Here is a 22421-nt window from a genome sequence, read left to right as displayed (position 1 = left end):
GCAAAAACTACAAATTATGTTTTCATGTTGTTGAAGGTTAGACAAACTAGACGTGGATCTAATTCTCATACTTTGAATGCACATTTGCGCTCATGACATGAAAAGAATCATCCAAGTTCAGTGAAAATACAGGCAGACAACCACATTCCGCAGCAGATTTCCCTGCTGGCGTCTGGATCTGCAGAGCGACTAGGACACCCATCAAGTAAGTCAGGGCGAGGGAATAATTCTCAGTCGAGAAAAAACTTGCCTATGGACTGTGGACTGGGCAATTTTTCTCCAAGTTTTCCACGTCTTAAGGGACCCCCACCTAAGAGACAGTGAGAGGCCTGTTGTGAGCAAATGATATATTTATCATCAGCATCAACTCCAACGAGGCTTCAAGTAATTTCAGAAACTGAAACTGACCCAATGGTGCCCAATATCTTGTACTTCTGCAAAGTCTTGAGATGCAGTGCTTCTTTGTTTAAAAAAACAGGGACTTTTCTATATTCAAATAGGAACCCAAAATCACAAAAGCACATTATTACTACAGAAATGTGTAAAATTCATCTCAAAAATACAGTTAAGGAAATTTTCCAGATTGGACATCTTTCTATTAATAATTTTCCTAATTAGAACCCCAGTGATGCTAGTATTTTCTGGTCCAAGGATAATAATGAAACTATTGATATATCTTTCTTTTTAAAATGTAGAGAATGTTATGTCATTAAATTAATAGCTATTATTAAGTAACTACTTTGTGCCATTTACCTACAACAGAGCTAAGAACTGCTGCTTCCAAGATGAGTTTTATTTGATACATATTCTACATATGATAGAATGAGAGTACTGGGAGGTATTAACAGGGGCCTCATTGCTAGGCTTCACCTAAATCACTCCTGATTGACGGCCGTCTCTGCTTCCTTAAAGATCTCCTAGGGAAGAAGTGCTGCAAATCCATTAACAAATTCTCTCCTTGTGAAGTTCTCCTGAATAACTGATGTCATCACGAAGCCAAATCTGTGTCGTCTAATTTTATCACCATTAAAATTGTAAATAGACTGTGAACGTCATGTTTTCATAACTTAAAGCTCCTAAACTTATCTGTTTTCCTGTTTTGTTTTGTTTTTCCCTTCTTTCTTCAAAGATGTGTCCATCTTCATATCCAACACTAAGCCACCCAACTCCATGCACTGCTCTCCCCCTAGGTGCCTTGTTCCTCTCTGACTTTTCTTTCTCCTATACTAGTTGGCCCTTTCTCTTAAGCATGTAAATGTGTGCAAGTTTCTCCCACAGAAAAAAAGCCCCAGTTTATTCCTCCCTCACCCCTCTGTCTATTTCTCTTCTTTCCATCCTCTCCAGGTTGCTTTGTCTCCTCTTCTATTCTCTCCTTACCTTTTTGTGAGCTGACAACTTCTCTCAGTACTATACAGAAATTTATCTCACTAAGATCCCTAATAGCTTAACTGCAATATCTAATTATCACTTAACATTCTCACATTACTTAAACGTACAAGATATTTAACACTGTTGACCATGGCCAGCTCTATTAACATGCCTGCAATTTGAAGCAGTTGAATATGGTGTCCTTCATGTTTCAGCCTCTCAGATTCGATGACTACAGTGTCCAGGTGAACATCTTGCAACCACTCCTTCCCCTGACATTTGTTATTCCTCTTTTTCCACTCACTCTTTGTTGATTGGCATTGCTTAGAGCCTGACCTCTTATCTTTTCTCTTTATGTATATTCTTTGTGGATGACCTCAGGTGCAGACTGCCCTGCTACTTAGTGATATAAAACTCCAATCCAAATCCCTAGCCAGCCAGTTTCCTATGTGCAAGTTCCAGATGCTTCTTTGCACTCCTAATGAGCTGAGTCTGTGAACTTCATTCTTAGTTCTTATTGACAGACCACCATCCCACTTGTTCATCTGCAGAGATATGAGTCTTTGTTGTTTTCTCTCTTTCCCTTTCCTCTCCACATCTTGTTAGATATGAGTTCCAGCTCCATAACTTATGTACATCATCTCCATTATACAGGCATTTATCTCCAATCTCGGTGTTACTATTTTGTCTCCCCAAGGGACCACTGCTTTCATCTTCTGCTGGTTTCACCCTTCTTATCTTGCTCCTTTTCATGTCATCACCAAAACTGTTTTCAGAGTAACCCTTCTCAAACACATCTGCTACTACATTATTAGTACTTAGGAATTATCACCTGTTCTCCACTGCTTATAAAACCTGGGAGAGTCAGAATTTCATACTTGGGCACCTTCAGTCATCAGTCCTACTCTTGCCTGATTTTTCATCCTGTATCTTGCCATTCACTGCAGGTGTCCTCTATACCCTCCTACTCCCAGCCAACACACACGTGCACATCCTATACCTCAGGGATACCAAATCACTTTAAAGTTTCCTATCAGCAAATGGCTCTGGTGCCTGTGTCACCCCTCTGCCCACCTTTGGTTTCAGCCACCAATGTGGCGGAAGTTCTGTGGAAGCTCTCATTGCACTGCTTCAAGAGCTCCTGTGACCCTCGTGCTTTCCGAACCGGGGCGTGTGGGCATTACCTCCCCGTGGGCAGTCCTCAGCCGATAGTGTGCAGAAATGAGGGGTGAATATTCTACTCTCCCGGCTTTTAGGGGGACAGCTTGAAGACCCTTCCTTTGTTTCTCAGAGGCACTGAAGGAACGGAGCTCCTGCTGCCTGCAACAGCAACTCAGAATGAAACTTTACATTGGTTTTTATCCCTGTTCCTTTCTCACCGAGCCCTTTCTATCGAGCCTCATAGGTTCACCCCCAAGAAAGTTGCATAAATTCAGCACATTATCTCAGGCTTTACTTCTGAAGAGCCTAAACGAAGCCTCTGGCATATGCGTGATTACCCTCTTCTGAAACGCTCTGAGGACACATGATTCATGAGAGAAAGTTCCATATCCTCCCACATTATGGTTTGTGAGAATTTATTTGGCAAATGTCATTAAAGTTTTAAAAATATCACCATTTTTCCTTGTTATTGATAGCAACTGTAGTTGACGATCATCTCCTGTAATAGCCCAGGAGCAGCTTGAGAGAGAGGTCAGGATAGGTCTTGTTACCTCTGTGCCCTAGTGCCTTGTGTAGTGACTAGTACCGGGAAACACTAAATGGTTTGTATTTAATAAAATTACATTTGTATTTTATATGGTGACATTTGATTGAAGGAGTTGAGGCTTTTTTTTTTCTGGTATCATTCACTGATATAATCATGAATTCTTTCAATTTTAAGGGATTTAGGAAAAAATAATAGTGAAATACAGCTAAATTACTTTTAAAATTTTTCCAGTCTAATGTGTCTGATGTGAAAGGAGCAGTATTTATAATGATCCCATGAATTCAGAGTTTGGTGGAGGCAGTGTCACCTGAATCCAGAGGGACCAGAAGAGAGTGACTAAATTGATGGCTTTAGAGACTAAAGATGCAGGTGGATCTAACTGCCTTCAGGTACAACTGGAAAGTATGTCCAGAAGACTTGGAATCCGGAGCAGTCATCAGGGCTCACACACAGAATGAGAAACTATTAATATAAGAAGAAAAATCCATAGGCAAAGTACATAACCAATTATTCACTTCTGGAACAAAGACAAAGTCTGTTGGGATTACTGAACCTGGGAAGACATCCAGATTATGAGAGATTGAAACACATAGGAAGAAGAAAAATATTAGGAAAAGCTAAAATCTGAATAAAGTTACTTTAGGAGTGAACCATTATCAGAGCAAATTGGAGAAAGACAGAAGCTGAGTTATCTTGATCTTGTTGGAGACTCAGTCTACCTTGAAGAAGTGGTCCAGCTCTACCAGCAATACCCTTGCTTGTTATTCAATGGCTTATTAACTATGAGGAAAGTATAAAATAAGATTTATCTAAATTAATGTTAAAATAATGGGTATTTAAGGATACTTGACTTTTCACGTAACTGAATGAGTATACTACATATTAGAGGTTATGACACTTCAAGGATGTACCTGGTTCCAAATGAAGATCAAAGATGGTGTTGGGGAAGTAGATACAGTGTTTTTTAAGTGTCAAACTTACATAGAAATATGCAGGTATTAAGGATTAAAGTATAACCAAAAAGAAATGTCTTCACTATAGAAATGCATTGCATATTTTTCACCCAATGAAAGTTAATATTGATATACTCAATATTATTTTACCTGGGACAAGTTGTAGTGTGGCAATTTAAATCATCTAGAAAAGGTATGCATGAGATGAAGTTTAAGAGAAATAAAAATAAAGTATCATTATGAATGTCTAAAAGTTAATTGCAAATCCTTATCAAAATATTAGTAAACCAAATCTGGTTATATAAAAAGTAAAAGCATTAAACACCATGATCAACTGGGAATGGTCTGACGAGTACCAAGTTAGTCTAGAATGTAGGTGTAATATGTCAGATGTGTTTCCTAATCATTTCCTATTGCTGTGTAAGGTAACATTTTCACAGGGCCTGGGGACTAGAAAATGGATATCTTTGAAGGCTGCTGTTCAGCCTACCACAGGGCTTCCTCTGGTCCCAAGGGAGCCCACCCCACATGTAAAATACATTCACCATATTCTAAAATCCTCAGTACAATATCAACTGAAGTCCACAATCTCTTCTAAGACATACTGGTTTTCAGGTCCCCAGGTTCATCATTTAAATCATTGAAATGAGCTATGTGTAAGGCACTGGGAGTATTCCAACCTGGGGCAAAAATCCTGTCCATCTGTGTACCTGTGAAACTAGAAAACAAATTAACTCCTCCCAAAATACAAAGGTGGGACAGGTATAGGAAACATTCATAGATACCCCATTCAAAAAGGAGGAAAATCAGAAGACAAAAGCAGTCATCTGTCTTAGTAAGATTCTAAATCCTACCAGGCAAACTTCACTCAGTTTTGAAGACTGTGAACAATATTCTATGGCTTGCTATATATAGCAGGAAGAAACCAGACCACACCTTCAACGCTGGAAAACCTCAGCTGAATATTCAAGACCATTGCTTACAAGTTCTACTTTCCACATAACTTGTAAGACATGATTAAGCTAAGCTTCCCGCATTGTGTTAACAAGGATTCCTTTTCTTCCCTTTCCTAAAAAATATATTCCTCATTTCCTTATGAGCCCACAGCAGAAGCACCTTTAATACCATAAGCATATTTCTGCTAACAGTCTGTTTATGACTGTTCAATATTCTCTAAGAAAACATCATCTTTTTCTACCATGTTCCTACTGAATTTTCACTAATGATGTCTTTAACAACCAGCTTATTTATTTTAACCTAGGATTTTTCTAATATGTTCAGCATAATTCTTCTAGGCTTTGCCCCTGTCCAATTCCAATGCCACATTCACATTTTTAGGCATTTTTTGGAGTAGCATCCCACTACCAGGTACCAAGGTCTCTATTAGTTTCCTATTTGTACTTGAGATAACATATTCACAGTTTCCAGGGACTAGGATGTGAGCATCCTTATATTTTGGACTCCATATTTTGGGGTCCATTACTCAATCTATCACATCATATTTAGAGAATAAAGAACAACAATTCACATGGTCATCTCAGTCAGTTAAAAATATCCTCAACACAATCCAGTACCCATTTACAGTAAAACCCTCCAAAAAACTGAAATGTAAGGGAACTGATAAAGCACATCTGTGAAAAACCCACAACATCATCCTTAATGATGAAATGCTTTCTCCCTATGATTGAAAATAAGGCAACAATATCTGCTCTCATCACTTCTATACAACAGTATTCTGGAGGTTCTAGCCAGTGTGATAAGGTAAAAACTTGTTTTGGAAACTTGACATCATACAGAGGTTATAAAAGAAGAAGTCATCTATAAGATATGACATAATTTTGTGTATAGAAAAATACAAGGAATACACATTCACTCATATTGTTAAAACTGAAAAATGAGTTTAGTAAGGTCGTGGAATACAAGACCGATGTATAAAACTAAACTGTATTTCAACATACTAAAAATGAACAATCTGAAAATGAAGTGATGACAATAATTCTACTCAAATAGCATAAGAAATAAAAGTTAGGAATAAGTTAAAACAAACAAAGCTTGCACAAAGAAAATTACAAAACATTGCAAAAGAAATAAAAGGAGATCTAAATAAATGGAGAGCAAATTACAATGCTCAAATTACAATGTATTGAGTACAGACACAGCTCTCTTCAAAATATTTGAAAGAATATCATGTGGAAAGGAGGATAGTATAAGCTTTTTTTTCTTTTTGGTTGTAGCCAAGAAGAATAGTTTCAGTGAAAGGGCCTTAGAACTGAAAGTGAGGATCACTAAGATTGTCCTTCCTGGAGTCCCCAGTCAGAGACCAGGTAATTGTCTTCCATGTTATTCAAATATCCCTTGCTTTTAGTTGACAGATTAAGTCCCTCATAACATTATACAGCCCATATGTTTCAAATATATCAGTTGAACCCTTCTAGAGTAACCTTGTAATATTTGAAACTTCTCAAGGGAGCAAAATTCTCTTGTGTCAGATGCTGTTTCTACAAATGTTGTTGGGTGCCCCACTTATATCCATGAGTAGCTCCTGAAATCATTTCTTCTCTAGTAGGAAAGTCATGGACTTGAAGCCACATAATGATAATTAGGCTATCAGTCGATTTACATGACCTACATCCATGCCCAATCCGCTTAGGAATGGATGGTGTCCTTCAGTTTGTAATACGATTTCACATCATTTCCTTGACAAAGAAAATGAGAAGCCATTTCCTCTCAGAGAAATGGCATCAGAGAGATGCCAAACTGTTGCCACAGGGTTTTCCTCTTCTTGACAAATGAAAGCACACACCCAGTTAGAAAACTTCCAAACACTATAAAAGTTCCAATGCTACAGCTTTAAAAACATGTTTAGAAAATAAGAAAATTTCAAGTACCTGCATTTTCATTCATTAACTTATAGGATAAATCAATTGTGAGGATAAATAGCATGGTGCAGAATGAATGAACTCACTTTAGCAAGCCATTCATAGTTGAGAAGTCTGCATATGCCATATTCACTAACATGTCCAGTCTTCATATCAAAAAATCTTATTCTTGGATCTGAGCCTTACTTTTTCTTTATAACATAGTTTGGATAAATATAAAATAGCAGCCAAATACACTTATATAAATCAGACAGACCTCATAGGTTTTCACCATATGTACTGAGAAAGAAACAGGTTTACCCATTTATTCTGGCAAAGGATTAGTACTTAAACCCTTTAGGAGGAAGCAAAATATTAAAGACACTGTGTGACAAGCACACTAATATTTGAGTCATTAAATGAAGATTTTTTTCTTAAGGTTCATAATTTAAATGAGTCAGCAACCTGATTAGGTAGCATTAAAAATGAGCTTTTAGCTGCTAATAAGCTTCCCCTTGGTTACACAGCCTGTTTTCCTGAGGCAAAGAGAAGAGGAGCTGCATGAGCCACTGTTTGCAATGTACGAATAAAATGACAAATGGGAAGAGGGCGTGGATGTTGATGAAGAAGGTTTGATTAGCAATTGGCAGCATGAAAACTTCTGAATTATTTTGCAAATTTAAGAAAGGTTACCCATGCAGTTGGTGAACAGAATTATAGACACAAAAATAGAACTATCTGAAGAAGCAGACATTTTGTTTTCATGCATGTGATTTGAGTATTTTTGCATCTCTTTATCTTTAATCAAGACTCAGGCTAGGATCTTGATACACGGAAAATGGAATTTACTTCTGTGGTGCTTGGTCACCAAACAAATGTCGCTAGAGATTCCCCAGGCCACACCAGTCTGGAATAACAGTGGAGTGGCAATAAGTAACAGAACTTGAATGATAAGGGGAAAGCTTCAGCAGACTGTGAGAATGCAAGAGGCCACATTTACATTAATCCCCCAAATCTCTACACTCGGAGCCTCCACCTGTTTGGCTAGCATAGGGAATTCCAGGCAATTCCAAGTATTTTTCTTCCGTAAATATTAGCAACACCCCGAATGTTGCAGGTCACTTTGAGATGTCAAAGCAATAAATAGCAACAATGAGAAAACTAGAATTGGCTGAAATAGGGATAAAAAATATTCTTCAAGACAAGAAGACCAGAGCTTGTGTAATTTCATCCGGGACTCAGCATCACTGACTGGGGTTCTTTCCATTTCTCACCCTGCTGTTATCCAAGGGCAGCTTTGCTGTACTGGTTTCCTAGAATAACGATAACAGAGCACCATAGATGAGATGGCTTTTAAAAATGGAAATTTATCCTTTCACTGTTTTGGAAGTTAAAATTCTGAAATCAAGGCATCAACAGGACTGTGTGCCCTCTAGGGAAGAAGCCTTCCTTGACTCTTCCTACCTTGTTCCCAGAAACCCTGGATGTTCTTGGCTGGCAGCTGCATTACTCCAATCTCTGCCCCATCATCACGTGGCCTTGGCCCCGTGTGTGTCTCTGTGTGTCTCCACTTCCTTCTTATAAGGACATTCATCATTGGGTTAGATACCACCGTCATCAAATATGGCCTCATCTTCATGTGATTCCGTTGATGTAAGTTCACCGTCTACTACCGCAAATGTCACCTTCTCAACACTAGACACAGTCATGAAAAGAACAGCCTTCACTTGTTTTTCTGATTTTCAGAAGGAAGAATACATTCCTAGTAGTTCCACCCAGCAGATGATGGGTCCTTCATGTCTCATTTTCAAGAAACAAATACCGTTTCTGAACCCTAAAGTAGCTGGGAGAAAAAAACAACTCCCACGATTGGTATATACTAAGATTCCTTTCCTGGGTTATGAAGGGATTACTCTTCACTGAAGGGCACAAATGCCCATTTCTGAATAGAATTAGTGCATTTTACAAAAGAAAAAGATGCGTGACAAAGGAAGACTTTGGAAAATGACTGTTACATCAGCAGTAAAAGGAGTCTGTCATAATTATACTTCTTTACACATGTAAGAGACTCAATCCTTGTGATTCTTGTCATAAAAAGCAATAAATCAGCTGTCTATTGCAAGTTTAGACACTACAATGCTAGTTTTTTATTTTCAATATTCCAAATTCCAAAATTTCCAGTTCATCTAAAACCCTCCCACCGGCTGTCTCAGTAGTTTGCAGCAGTGGGGCCACTAGAAGATCGTCCCGAGAACAGACACTACAGATCCTCCTAGCTCCGCATTTGCCACTGAGGGCAAAGAAAGAAAGAAAGAAAACACTACTGGCTTTTGCCCTTATTCTCTAAAGATTTCTCAGTCTGGGATTAACCAGTTCCACGCAATCATTCTCAAAGGCCTCAGTGTACCTCCCAGCCTTCCTAGGAAGGATGGTATCAGTGGCTCAGTTTTGTCCTTTCAGAATCACAGGTTGAAGTCCCAACCTCCAGTATTTCAGAACGAGACCACATTTAAAGATAGGGCCTTTCACGGGGCAGTATGAAGCCACACGGGTGAATCCTAATCAATGATGACTAGTGTCCTTAGAAGGAGAGATTGGGACAAGCTATGCACCTGCACAGAGGGAAGGTCACGTGAGGATTCAGTGACAAAGTTGTAACCCACAGCCAAGGGAAGAAGCCTCAGTAGAAACCAAACATGTCGACTCCTTGATCTTGGACTTCTGGCCTCCCAAACTGCAGGAAAATAAATTTCTGTTGTTTAAACAGCCCAGCCTTTTGTTATGGCAGTCCTAGCACACTAACACAGATAGTTCCAGGAGCTGAGTGTCTGAGGACTCATGCCTTCCATGTACCAAGGGATACTTCACAGAAAGGTCAGTTAAATTCTAGTTTTCAGATTTTTGGTGAATCTTATCTTTTAACATTCCCCCCCACCTGCACACACACACACACACACACACACACACACATAAAAGCACACACAAATATTCTTTCAGAAATGAACCCTGATGTCAGAAATGCTGGTTCAGGGCAAGCTCTGAATAGCCGTCTCACATTATTCAGCTAAGTGGGAGTCCCCTCTGTATTCTCTCCCTGTTAGTGTAGTGACTTCTCCTTGCTGGGATCACCCAGGCCATTTTCTCTTATGAATATAGTGCTGGCCAGTGCTCACTGACTGCCGTGCTGGCAGCAGGCATCCTGATTGGGGCGGTGGGCAGGGGGCACATAGCTGTTAAATGCACAAGCTCTGGAACCAGATTTCCTGAGTTTGAATCTCTGGTCTGCATCACTTTGGGTGGGTTACTTCAGGCTTCTTTGTCTCCACTATAGCATCTCTAAAACAAGGACAGCAGACAGGCCCACCTCACAGGCTTGTTATAATTAAATAAGGTAATATGTATAAACACACAGGAAGCATTTAGTAAATGGAAACTAGAAATAATAGTGTCACTGCCCTTGCTGGGCTGAAGCTCTGCTGTGGAGTAGGGGCTGTGAGTTGGAAGGGGCGAATGGCCTTCTCTATCCCCTCGGCTTCTTGATCTCAAAGCAGCACTGCCTAGGCTCTGGGCTTCCAAGATTTTGTCTCTTGTTATTTTCTTCCACACATCTCTCTTCCTTCTCTGTCTCCAGTGGATCTTGATCCTTCTCTCAATCTGTAACTCAAAGCCAGTTCCTAGCACCTCCGGGGTACAGGAAGCAGATGACACGTGACCATTCATTTGAATTTTTGACTCATGCAAGGAGAGTCACTGAGCACCCGTGATGAGCAACAAGCACCGCACCGTGCTGGGTTTACAGTGAGATGGCAGGCGTGTTCCCTGCCATCACGGAGCTGCCAGCCTGGCAGCTTATTTGGGCAGTTACCATAGTTTCCGATGCAATGAGAGCTCAAAGAAGTACAAAGTCTAATAGGTGCATAAGGGGAGGAGTAACTTACTCCCTGACCTGCGAGCTGACTGTCAATTAGCTCGGCTACGCCAGGAAGGGAGAGTCTTCCAGGCAGTGACAAAGCCTGAGGAAAGGTCTTGAGACAATATAGGGGAAGAACATTTGGGCAAAGGAAACGTGACTGGTATGCCTGAAGCATAGACAGTGGATGCCAGAGGAAGCACAATAAGGCTGCTGAGGTCAGCAAAGCCCTCCTCAGCAGGAACCTGTAGGACCTGAAGTGTTTTTACCTTTATCTAAAGGGAAAATAAGGGTGTTGCACAATAGGGCGATACAATCATACATGAGTTTTTAAAAGATCATTTTGGCTGCAATAGAGGTAATGAATTACAGGGCTGAAGGAGGGGAGACAATTCTTAGCAGGAAGGCCAGTTGTGAGACTGGAGAATGAGTTGGGCTGTCAGATGATTGGGACAGTTGGAGGGGGTGAATGGATGAATGTGAGGTAAATCAGCATATTTAGGTCATTGAATAACTTCTAGATTTACGGCTTGAGCACTGTTCAGGTGTGATGCCATTTACCAAGGAAAACACAATAAACAAAAGAATGAAATAGAATTAAAACCAATTACAACTGGGCTTCATGTAGTTATAAAGATGGTCAAATGGGACAATGCAGAAATATACATGTCTGGAGCTCAGAGTGTTTTGAATCAGAAGTCAGAATTTGGGAGTATTCAGCATGGGAGAGGCAGTTACCACATACTAAAACGTAGCTTAGGCAGAGAAGTTAGTACACTCTCAAATAGTTGCTGTGACGATTAAATTAAATCACAAAAATCAATTGTGTTAGTGTTTGATGTGCACTCAGTAATGTTTGAAGTACTATTCAGTAATGGGTTGTTTTTTATATGCGTATTCAAAACTTAAGAGGTTAGTATTAATACTCTTTCCATTTTAAATATTAGAAAATGGAAGCACAGAGAGGTTAACTTATTTGCCACACTCACACAATTAGTAGGATTTGGAGCTACTATGTAGTCCCATGTTGTATGTCCTCTGTCTAAATCCAGAACCCATGTACCAAGCCCCTTACTTTTCTTTTGCTTACAAATAATACAAATCTGTTTGCTATCACTGAAGTATTTTTTGAATACCAAATTTCCCTGAAAAGAGCCAGACAAATACATTTTCATTCAGAAAATGACATATTCTAGATGTTGACATTGGAAAATTATACTAACTAGGTAAAGAGTTAAAAAAAAAAGTATGAAATTTCCATTAACTGAGTCATCACATACAAAAATCCATGTTGCTATAGCAAAACATAACAACTTCTGTTACCTTAAAAGTCAGCCACAGTGTTAGATAGCATTGGTTTGAAAAGTATCCTTGATTCCTTGATTGAAAACGGAAGGATCAGCTCTTGAAACAAAGAGAAATGAGTTTCATCTTTTGGATATTCACTTTGAGGCTCACCAAGGGAATTCCTGGAGGGCTCCTGTGTCTTATGCATTTCATTCACAGTGAGTGGAGCTCAGCCTAGCATTGTCATTTGCGAGGTGCTTGTTTGAGTTATCTGGAGCTGAGTTATGAGAACAACGCATTTTATAAGTGTTGTTGCTCTTTCTCTCTGGCTATTCACTCCTCTTCCCAGGCTCTGCTAAGGTACTTCAGTGGCTATAATGAAGTAAATCCAAATTACTAGTTTGAAACAAGAAAGAGATCTGACATGCACACAAAATATTCTTCAACATTTCACTGAACTAATCATGCAGAAGGATTTACTCTTTCATCAGCTCTTACTCAGCATTGTTATTTTTCTCCTAATGTATCTTGGTAGTTCCCCTCAAGGAAGTTTTAAAATGTCAACCTGAATCTTTCATAAAGTCGCCATAAAAAAATTGGTTTTGGTTAATATATTTAGTTGATGATTGCAAACAAAAAATACAGTAGCAAGACGGATCAGGCAAGTCTTAGCAGTACCCTGTGCTTATACACATACCCAAAGTACACATTGCATTTGAGTAACGAATTCTTAAACTGACTGACGTGCATAACAAGGAAAATAACACATTGGGCTTCAGTGTACTCTTCTTTGATGTAAAGAATATCACATTAGTCCACATGAAATTTTCTTAAGATATTAGATAGTGGAAATTATATCACGAATTTTAAAGAGCTTTAAGGATTACAGAAGGACAAAATGAGGCGTTAGTATTTTATGGGGCCAAATATATATTATTGTCAACATCATCCTTAATTCCTCAACTGATTCAAAACTTATGAAAGATTGAAAGAAGTCAGCCAAAGAGATGAGCGCATCACCTTTATACTCATGATGGCTAGATCATAATGGAAACAGCTGGAAAATCAGTGACACGACTTCTATGAAACTTACTGCACTAAGCAGTAGGGATTGTGTGTTTCCACCCCACAGGCATATTCCCAAGACAAAACAAAAGAGCAGGAATCTGAACGAGCAAGCTTAATTACTTCTTTCAAACTGACCACTCATTCCCAGAAGGGAAAGGAAAGAGGCAGCAACGTGGGCCAGCAAAATTCCTTAGATGGTGGTCTCTCCACGTGAAACCCTGAGGGAAAGCAAACAAAGATGGCCCCTGACAAGGAGTTCGGGTAAGGATTCCAGGAGCAGACTGTCAGGGTCTTCTGTGTCTGTTAGTAAATAAGCATTTGCCCTTGATTAAAACGAATAATACTTTGAATGAGACCTCCTTCAAGTTGGAGTCCTGCTGAAAAAAGTGATTCAACTACGAGGAAGCCCTGAAGAGTCACTAAATTTCACACTCTGATAAGACTTACAAGTTCCTTTTTGCTCAAAATGCCAACCCTTGTTCATCAACAGGTGTCCGTCCTGCTGCTGTCAGTGGAATTAGGTCTCCATCGTTGCCTCCAGCTGCCTTCATCCAGACCCTGGGAAATCTGTTCATGAAACCAAAATGTCATCCAAATTTGCTATTGAGCACTGAGTTCACATTGTTTTAGCTACAAGTGTTCACTTTCTGGGATCTATGAAGCAGGAGCCAGCTAACAGTAAAATTGAGATCATATTGTATGTTTTACACAAATTTCAGGAAACTATAGGCTAGAATAATGGATACATGGTTCACCTTCCAAATGCATTCTGTCCAGAGTATTGTAACAAAATTTTCAAACTCAAATCACAGAATAAGCAACTACATTTCTCATTTTTAAAACACTCATATTGTAGTCAGCTGGAAGCTTATATTTTCTAATATATATATATATATGTCTTTTAGTTTCAGAGTAGCAACTTCCCATCTGAAAAGTGAAATTAGGCAAAGTGCTAATTATTTCATCTGTGCCCACATGTGAAACAATGATTCCGTATTAGTATAGTGATTAATCTGGAGTTCTAGTAACTACATATCTCAATTGTGATCCTGAAGAGATTTTGTCCAAAAATAACAATGAAATACTTGTTCACCTCATCATCTTCATTAGCTGGTATTTAAAACATACACACCCCCAAACAGAAAGACAATACAAATTTGTCTTATATGTTTATGAGTGTGTCTGTATAGGGTCATCTGTTTTAATGCTGTACTTTATGTATTAACTCTTAACTAAAGGAAATTTTTTCCTACTTTCCAACCTCTTTGTCTTATATATAATGCCTTCTGCCTTTCCCACCCTCCAATGCTCCATCCAGCATGTACACATTTCACAAGAAATGAAGACTATGAGGTCCTTATCTAAAAATGTAACTGAGTCCCAACAAGTGGCAATTGACTCTTTCCACTAGGGAGTTATGTAAGTAAGGGTACATGACTTAGAAATTCACTTTACTTTTCTATTCATTTTCAGTAAAGATTAATACCACCATGCAACTTGGAGTTGGCAGTACTGAGAAGGAAAAGAAGGGATGGGGCCGTGTAAGGGAATGACCCATGCTTCAGTACCACCACCATCTTCTTCTGAGGTCCTGAAAATATGGCACAGTCTCACCAAGAGGAGGTTGGAATTCTTCAGTCCTTCATAAATGTGAGTAGAAACCTGTGGTGTTTGAAGGGGAGCATAACATTTGGAAGGGAGGTCATCATGTGAAAACCAACGGAATGAATTCCACTTTCCCATATAAACTAGAGAAAGTAGCACTTTAAAGAATAGGGAAAACCAGCACTTAGCTCTAAAGGTATTATGATACAAATTCATAATACAAATAACATATTCATCCAACAACAGCTATTTGGAATGCACAGTTCTAGGGATTTGCAATAGTTTGGTGAATGAAACAGGCGAAGCCTATGACTACAGAGGAAGGAAACAAAGGGAGAAGACCCAGTCTGTGGATCTTTGGGTGAAATTTGCTTGAAACAGAAACACAGCCATGTCATCAGAAGGCAACAACTTCCTGACCCCTCTGAAGTGAACTAAAGGAGCTCAGAAAGAATGAGATATTATTACTTCCACAGAACAGCCTTCCCTGGGAAGCTGGAAGTGTCCCCACGGGGAGTGTGACCGTGAATTCCTGTTTGCATATGGTCGTCCCCCTTTCCACCTGTCGTCATCACCAGTATCACTTGCACTCTCGGTAGAGTCTTGGCTTAAGCAGCAAATGGTATGGTAACCTTAAATGCAACACTATACCTGTAACGAGACTAGAGCTTGTCTCAGTGCCCTGGACAAACTTTGGGATCCAAGCCTGCCAGTTCGGCTACTGGTTCCGATAGAGATGGAACCTTCTTTTTCCCAAGAGGTGGTCTGTCTCCAATAAAATCTAGTCTGTTTTTCTATCAGGTACATCTGTTCGAAGTCCGAGACTGATTCCTGCCTCTGCCCCTGTGGAGCAGGAAAGTTGTTTTTGTCTAGTCACCGTTGAGCCTTAATAGGCATAAATCCAGGTTCTGAACGCTCTGGCAGCGGTGAGTAGGGGACTGGGCAAAGTGCATCTCAGATGTAGACTTGTACTGACAGTTGGATTCCAAAAAACCAGGGCATTGTCATTTGAAAACACCAGGGCGCCAGTTAAGGTGGGAACAGTAGGGTTACTTCTTCTATCATTTACTTGCTTTTTCATGCAATAAACACTTATTTATTAGATATTACCACACACTGCACTATGCTGACCCTCAAAAAAAAACAGTGTCAGCACAAAGAGTTTTTGACCTTTACCATGAGCTTGATTTCTCACTGGGAAATTAAAGTATTTTTTGGAGGAAAGAGTAGAGAAGTGCAATTCTAGGAATCATGTAATTTGGACTTTAAATAGGAAATATTTTGGTGTTACTCCTCAAGGTTTTGAGGTCCAGGTTACACAAATCCTACATATACACATAGAGGGGGTGATATAAATTCCATACATACACAGATTAAGAAAGGAAAGTTCGATAGAAACTGCACAAGTATTTCTAGTGAAATAACAATGAAGGTAAGAAATATTTTACTACCACCTTGTTTGAGTACCAGGGTCTTAAAGATTCAAAAATATAAAGGAATGGGTAACCATACTTACAGTTCCATTTTTCATCATGTAACTATTACTTCAATTTTTCCACTGATGAAACAAAATCAACCTTCCTAGTCTAGAGCATTTTATTAGAAAATATTTTGAATAAGCTCTCGGGGAATGGTTGTTACATGCAGACAATAAACAAAACCTGGCATTCACAGAAACATGTGGGATTCTGAAAACCCTCTTCTGAGTGTGTTGTCCTAATAGTGCCCATTTTGCATGTTTGACTTCACACGCATCAGCATATTTACTTTACAGCCCCCTTTGTAAACACACAAACTCCACTCTGCAAACTTTCAACCCACATTTTTATTTGTGCATCAAACACATCAAAGAACAAAGGATCTGTGGGAAAATTATGCACCATCACATCATTCCTTTTGTCAGAGCACAGAGCCTGAAGAACTCTCCTTAGAGTCTTTTATTCAAAGCTTTGCTCCTAAAATGAGCTCTACTTCCCACTTCCTCTTTATCTTTTATTGTCACCTTCTCTGCTGTTCCTCTCATTGCTTGTTTTTTTCCAAAATTCTGACATGAAGAAAAGAGCAAGAAGAAATCTATTAGAAATCGATTACAAAGTGCAAAAAGACTATGATGGGACAATGTAAATAATTAATAATAAAGAAAATAATGACAAAATATTACACTATTATTGATTAATATAGTTAATATGTCAACACGAATAAATCTCCTTAAATATAGTCAATCTGTCCGCACATAAGGTAAAGATCAGATTTGGCTAAGGCACAAAGTAATAGGAAAGCATAAGCTTAAAGCAATCAGAACTGATGTAAAGGGCTAATGAGAAAATTGATCTGTTTGCATGGTAGGGAAAGTGGAAATAATTTCTTGCACATTACGCAAATCAAGCCTTCATAATTAAATTTGACACAAATACAGGTATAACATCATTGCATGGGACATTAGGTTGTACTACAAAGTAATTTAAGTTGGAAATGTAAGTTCCATTAAAAAATAAGTTCACCAACCTAATAAGACCAGAAACATGCTCAAGATAAAAAAGAGAAAATCAATAACACTTTTTCTAATTTAAATATTCAGTGTAGCCTGGGAGAACAAAATGGAGAAAAAATGCTGAAATCTAATTGTATTGCTTCATTTGAGCAAAATGTGAATAGTAAACAGCAAAATACAGATTAAAAATTAAGTAGCACTTTTTTCTCTTTACCCCAATTTAGTTGTTATTGTATATTCACTTAATACTAGTTTAGTACAGACAGTGAAACAAGGAGAGACTAGTGACTTCCAGTCAATTTTAGAATTGAAATTACTTGCATATTTATTATCCTGCAGTTTTATTTACCATTTAAAAAATACATGAGCAGGTGAAAGGCATACTGTGTTTGGGAAAATACTGAGGACTTCAAGAAAAGTATGTCCTGAGTTATTAAACCTGGAGCAAAGAGGAATGTAAATATATTTAATTTTGTATTTATTTGCAGGGAATAGAAATACTATGTGGTTTGGTTTGATTTACATCAACTGGCAGGCTGGAATGCTCAATAAAGAAGTTTGTTGAGTGGTCTTCTTAGGTGCTTTCACTGTATGTGCCAGTCAGTTATCAATGTATTCCCTCTCAGATGGAAATTGATGTTTCAGTATCTGATCGGAGGTGATGAACTGGGCTCTTTAAGTCCGTCTCCTTTGCAGTGAAATGATGTTAAACTTTGTCAGTAGAGGGAGCTGGAGGGGCATTGCAGGAAGAAGAAGGGGGTGGGGTGTTTCTTCCTGGTTCCGGAGTGCTGCGTTTGCTTTTCCTTCTGCTGTGCAAAATGTCCATCATGTGTGTGGTGGAGGAATGGGGGACGTTCCTTCCAACAGGAAGCCCAGAGCAGGCGGTCCCTCAACTCGCAGCTCTGGCTCTCCTGATGCAGGCCGTGCATGAGCCAGTACTCAAGCCCGCATGGCCTGGACCCCATCTGCATTCCCACACCAGCCTCAGCTTGACTGAGCCACAGAGGTTTGTTTCTCTCATTCTTCCCATTGCAGAACAGGAGCTCCCGGCCTGTAGAACTCACTGACTCCCTCTGCGTGTCTGCCCACCGATTTGTCTTGCCTAATCTCTGGAATGTTGCTTCTTGCTTGCCCAGCAATTAAGAACCAGATCTCGCTCCCTGAAACCCACTCAATTCTCTGCCACTCATGGAGCTGCCACTGGAGCTTGTTCAATGAGAAGAACCCCACAGGGCCTCCCTTCCAAATGTGTCCTTTCTGAAGTATTCTCTCTCTGTCCTAGCATGTCCTTTACGTTTTCTTGGTAAGTTAGCATGTCAGGTGTCCCTAAGTTCATCCCTAGTTTTCATGATTTACTAGAAGGATTCACAGGAATCAGCATATAATTGTACTCATAACCATGTTCTATGACAGGATAAGGATACACAGAAAAATCAGCAAAAGGAGTAGTTTCATGGAACCAGGTAAAAAGTTACTAGAGTCTTCACTAAGTTGGGTCGTACAGACTTATTTCATTCCTTCAGCATCTAGTAGTGACAATCACATGAAGGATTGTCTACTGGGGAGCTCATTAGAAACTCAGTGGCCAGGGATTTTACTAGAATCTGATCATGTAGTAGGTACCCTCTGCCTAGAAGGTGTCCAAATTCCAGATTCCCAGAAGGAAAGCAGGTGTTCAGCATAAAAGATGTTATTTGCATCAACAGTTTAGGCACAGTGAGCATTCTTACCGAGGACGGTGAGGACCCTTCTAAAATAAGAGTCTGCTGATGATGGTCAAAGGCTAACCTTGCAAGCAGGCCTCTCTAAGGACAATAGTCTCAGGCTTGTTAATATTAACTGTTTTTTCTGCATACCTAGCATAGTTTAATTATTCTTTACATTAACTTCCTTTGTTTAAATTACTAGGTGACTTCACCTATATGATATATAACTTGCTTCTTGGGATATATTAGACTTTTTCAATGTCAAACTAATTTCTAATCTCCTCAGAAAATATGTAGAAAATTACTGCTGCCGAATACAAACTACCATCAGAAGTTAGCCTTCAACAACAATTGAATTTAGACAATTTAGGGGAAGAAATCTGGACAGCTGGTAGCTAGGTTTATGTCTATACCCAAAAGTCATTTTAGACTAGAGCAAGTAAAAAAAGGAACAAGTGTGAAATCTGTAAAACATGTTCTTGTTTTTGTGTGAAAAACTTTTCTTTCAACTATTTTGCTATATTTTGAATATTCAAATTATTTTAAAATATTCATTAAGGAAAAGGATTGGCTACTTTAAAATTCTATGAGCTTAAAAATGGGAAATGGGAAAATGCTAAAACTGGAGATAGCAGAAGCAAAATACATTTTACACATGTCCTAAGAAGCAGGTGGAGAACTGAAAACGCAAAGCGATCATGCAGGAAACTCATTCTGGGTGCTTTCTGATAAGGCAAAACTGCCATCACACCAGGGCAGGACCCACACTGCTGTGCAAGCCTTTGAAATTTACTTATTTGGCTCCAGCAAAAGCTCAAAAGCAAAACTGAGTTGAAAAGGGCCGTTTTTGTCTGTGGATTTCAGATTCCTTGAATTCTTGGAAAGCAAAACAGAAGAATCCCTGACTACAGGCTTTCTGGTGAGTACCTATGAAAAGCTATGATTCCTCTACATAACAGGATGAAGAGAGACTGGTCTAAGCCTCTCTGGTGTTGCGGAGTAGATAAAAGGTGGAGGCCATCTGTCATCAAAATTCCCCTGAGAAAGTAGGTTCTGTTTGGCTTTGCTGGCAAAGAATCAAGTAATTTCAGAGGGTAAATATACTATACTTAAAAGCCAGCCAACCTAACCCTGTAATGTTGCAGGTAGGAAGCTGAACACAGGAGTGTAAGTTACATGCCAAAGAAGCACAGCTAGTTAGAGGCACTTGCTAGTTAGTAGCAAGCTGATAGGAATACAGTTAGTAGCTATAACACATATAAATGTAATACTTTTGTCATAGACCATTGGATCGCATCAGAGAGAACAGACTTCATAGAGACGTGTGACTCCTAGCACAGAAAGCTGACAAAAATGCAATGCAGAAAACATCAAGAGACCTTATACTAAAATCACTGAATCCTTGAAGCATCAGGAAAGGGGCATCATTTTGGGTGTTAAACCTTATAATCATTCTTTAGCCAGCTTTGTATCCCATACAAATATTTAAAAATCATTTTAATTGTTACTCATCCTAATGATTTACAGGGTATATCATCTTTAAGTAAATAACACAAGGAGCTTGACAGGTTTTTTTTTTCCCTTGGCTATTTAAGTACGTCACGTGAGATCTAATGTATGTAGTAATTGCTTAGACCAGTACTTGGGGCTGACATTAAGGAAGTGTTAGTACTCCTATCTTCTCCCACAATATCTACACTTTCTGACAATCTACATCATAGCCCTCTTTGTCATCTTATCATAGTAGTTTAAAGGTATAGGTCGGCTGCTGAATTAGACATGACGTACGTGGTCCTGAGGTATTATGGGTTTCTGGGTTGCTATGAACCCTCTGTTAGCATTTAGCAACACGTTTTGTCCAGTGAAGATTCTTTTCTTCAACATCCCTGCTTACCTTGAACATCTTCACCCGTAGGGAACTGAGATATTACTTGCACTGTTAACCAATTCTGAATGTCAGAAAGTTTATCCTTATAATTAGTCATATATATTTCTATGCATATATATTTCTATATATCTGGCTTTCCCTCAGGGGAAGGGAGGTAGCAACCAAACATAAGACAACCAAGACAGTCCTTCCCGGGTGTTGAACTGTACTCTGAGCGTGGCAGGGCTTCTCTGCTCTGGACTAAGCTTCCTCATTTCACTGAGCCTCCTTGAAGGTTCTACTCTTTCTGGACTTCCTACTTACAGTGCTCCCACATATTTCAGGGCTCCTCCCAAAATGAGAACTTAACAACTGAGCTCAATGCATTTCATCTCGGCAGAATACAATAGCTTGTTTCTTGTTTTGACTATCACACTGCTATTAATGAATTAAATTACCTTAATGTTTTAAACACTGTTTTCACAGTAACTAAAACTCCTGATATATGTTTTTACACAAACAGCTATAAAACCAGGGCCCTTCTTTTACTGAATTTATGCAGTTACTTTTATGAACATGAACTTTTATTTCAGTAGATTGTACCACTTAGATGTTGATGCTTTTTTAAACTTTAATTCCATAATGCATTAGCTCTTCTTATCCTTTTTTTGCATTTGTATATATAATAATAAAGCTATTTATGTGCTCATTAAGGAAGGTTAAAGACCCTTAATGTTAGGTATCAGAATAGCCTTGCACTTTGCTATATCAAATGCATTTATGTAATGTATAAACTTCTGCAAGTTTGGGGAGGGGCCTAATAAGTACAGTCTCCTATAATACTAAAAACTATTGCTTAATTGGCTCTCTTTTAGCATGTTTGCTTAATTAACTGTAAACTCTTCAGTACACTCAGCATGTATTTCTCTGGATTTTGCACAAAGATATTATGGAAGGCTTTGAAAAAGCAATGGAGAAATCACAATTTTTGACATTTTGTCTGTGGTTTTTATTTTATACACAATCCTTGGAAAATGGAGATGAGGTAGAATTATTTTTATAGATAGCCTATATTTTTCTTTTTTCCTAATTCTTTCAAAGTTGTATGTAGGAGAAGCTAAATGACCTGAGAATATATCCCATCGGAAATTCTCATAAATACATGCTAGGAGAGTTACACAAAGCCTCAATGTCTGAATCAAAAAGGAGTGAACCTGTCCTGGTCAAGTGACAAGTGAGGAGATGCTTGGATTTTATAGGAATATTGGAGGACATGTGACCCATCTTCTTTCCACTGTAAGGAACCTGCAAGGAACTAGTAGGAGGTTGCATAGCACTATTTGAAAGTAATTGTACAAATATGGTAGCACCTCTTCAGCATGTTAATGATTTCCGAATATTTACAAAGTTGATTTTATGATGAAATCATTTAAAAGGAACACTTATCAGGAACACTTACAATGTGATACAACAATCATACTAAAACATTAGTAAAACACAAATCTTGCGCTCCTGTAACTTACATTTTAACTGAAAGACTTTTTCAATCCAACATTGCAAATAAGGAAATGTAGTGTTTTAAATGCTATAGAACTTAAAA

At 38.8% G+C, this 22421-nt stretch overlaps 1 long non-coding RNA gene across 1 annotated transcript in view; it reads left to right on the top strand.

Moving 5' to 3' along the window:
• LOC130679889 (uncharacterized) overlaps positions 1-22421 on the top strand; it is a 357709-nt gene that overhangs the window by 319332 nt on the left and 15956 nt on the right. The window contains exon 4 of the long non-coding RNA XR_008992885.1: positions 14626-14802. This is a non-coding gene — a long non-coding RNA (uncharacterized LOC130679889). The remainder of the gene's footprint in view (positions 1-14625; positions 14803-22421) is intronic.

Source organism: Manis pentadactyla, chromosome 12 (assembly GCF_030020395.1).
Source record: "Manis pentadactyla isolate mManPen7 chromosome 12, mManPen7.hap1, whole genome shotgun sequence".
In the NCBI taxonomy this organism is placed as follows: Eukaryota; Metazoa; Chordata; class Mammalia; order Pholidota; family Manidae; genus Manis; species Manis pentadactyla.
The sequence above is the reverse complement of the archived record's forward strand: the minus strand, read 5'-3'. Positions and strand labels throughout refer to the sequence as shown.